Here is a 2,292-nt window from a genome sequence, read left to right on the forward strand (position 1 = left end):
CTGAGTACCTGGGATTATATGTGTATGTCACCATGCCCAGCTAATTTATATACATTATAAATTTATATATTGCTACATTAGTATATGTATATAATTTTAATGATTAAATAAATATAAAAGAGGTTAAACTCAAAGGTATTTTTATAAATGGGTGGTTTCATTAAAAACAAAATGTTTGGAGACCTCTGTCAGAGAGAATAAGGGAAACACTCATGAGAACTAAGGCTGGAAAGGTGGACAAGAGTGACCATGAGTATTACATGTACTAAGGAGGTTAGGCAGTGTTTTTAGAGTATGAGAAGTTCCTAAGAATTGGAAATTTAGTTTTTTTCTTTAGAAAATACCTGTTCTTAATTACTTTGAAGACTGCCTTGTTTTTAACTCTTTTTGAGAAACTAAAAGGTTAAGATGATATAAAATAGCCATTTTCCATCCAAAGCTAATAAACACTAACATTTTGTCATATTTTAGGTTGTTTTTAAGAAAACAAAACATGAGAGATAAATGTGAAGTCTATGTGTTCCCCTCTCCAACTTTCTTGCTCAGCAACACTTACAGTAGCAGCATATGGCTCTTTTTCACTCATGTTTTCAGGAGTTGATAAATGTGAATAGATATAGAACTAGTTAATTCCACTTACCTGAATTATAGAGTCCCACTGTGCGAATAAACCTTTTTACTTAGATGCTTCCCTAGTGATGAACATTTCAGTTGTTTCTAATTGTTTGCCATTAAGGTATTCAATAAATACCTTTTATCAGGTTTAAGAAAAATCTGTTGTTTACATTCTTTCAGGACTTTTTATAATAAATGAGTCAATTTTTATCAAGTATTTTATTATGATTGTCTGCTAACTACATTCTATGTGTTTTTTGGGGTTTTTTTTCCCATACCGGGCATTAAACTTGGGACTTTGCACTTTTGAGGCAGGCAGCAGAACCAATGAGCTAAATCCCCGACCCATATGTGATTTTACTTTTTCAACCAATGTATTCATTACTTGGATAATTTTTCCAATAGTGAACTATCCTTGCATTTGTGTCATAAATTCAACATTGGTCATGATTACTATTTTAAAATACTGCTACCTGAATTTAGATTGCTAATGTTTTATTTCATAATTCCACATGTATATCCACAAGTGAATTTTGTCAATAAGTTTTTATTATTCAGTTTTAATTTACAAGAATGTGCTAAATTTATAGTGAGTTGAATGTCTTCCCCCTTCTTTTCCTGTTGTCTGAAAAAGTTTATCTACCTGGCCCTTGAAGTTTTTATGCAATTTATCTTTTGTTACCAAAAACTTTTTGAAAAAGTAGATTCATAAAAACAAATGCAATTTAATGGTTATTTATTTATATGGGTTTTTCTATCTTTTTACTAGCAAATTGTATGTTGGTAAGTACATGGTTTCAACTAAAGTAATCACTTAAACAGGAGAAAATACTCAGGTAAGAAGAATAAATGCTTGTTAATCATCAGAAAACTTAGGACCATTTGGGCTATCATACAGAAATCCAAAATCACTCAGAGCCCAAATCTTAAAGGTTCATCCTCTTATTAATTCATGTGGAATACATCCATGGTACCTGGAATCTAGTATTCTGTAGATTATCAACTTCTAACTAAACATGACCCATTGACACTTTTGAATACCATAAACATGTCTGTAAGATTTTCTTTAAAGACAATATCTGAACTTTGAATGGTAGGTTGCTTTGATGGTCCAGAATATAACACCATCATCGTATTGAGAAGCAGTGCTGTACAGCCATACTCGATAGTAGCACCAACAAGTTGAAAGGCTTTTCCAAGAATACCATATAACATAATTTTATGTACACTCTTCCACCATTGGTCATAGATCTATTCTATAACATAGTCAATTTTTACAGTAGTTGCAGGGCTTCCAGAAAAAAAAAATTTAAGCATGTCTCAAAGCATATGTAGGTAATCCATGGTTTCAGGACTCTTACATCCTGCAGGAAACCTCCTACATTTTTCTATTTCTATTTCTTCTGAGGTAAATATTTATATTTTTCAAAAAAAGTTGTCTAACTTTAAATTTTCAAATTCACTGGCAAAAAAAAATTGGTTAAACACTATGATTTACAGAATTTGTAGTTGTAACCCTATTCTTACAATTATGTTCTCATATTATATTTTTTCATCAATTTTCTTGAGGATATACTATATATATTTGTCTTCTCAAAGAACAGGTTTGAGTCTGTAAATATTACTAGAATGATTTTTCTTTGTTTTCTCTATTCATTTCTGCTCTGTTTTTAACCA

The 2,292-nt window shown here is 30.8% G+C and overlaps 1 pseudogene; it reads right to left on the reverse strand.

Moving 5' to 3' along the window:
* Positions 1-1,471: 1,471 nt before the first annotated feature.
* On the reverse strand, positions 1,472-1,830 carry LOC110345504 (mitochondrial inner membrane protease subunit 1 pseudogene; annotated as a pseudogene).
* Positions 1,831-2,292: the final 462 nt, after the last annotated feature.

Source organism: Heterocephalus glaber, unplaced genomic scaffold (genome assembly GCF_053883595.1).
Source record: "Heterocephalus glaber isolate CG9 unplaced genomic scaffold, H.glaber_assembly_v1.0 deba00001733, whole genome shotgun sequence".
Lineage (NCBI taxonomy): Eukaryota > Metazoa > Chordata > Mammalia > Rodentia > Bathyergidae > Heterocephalus > Heterocephalus glaber.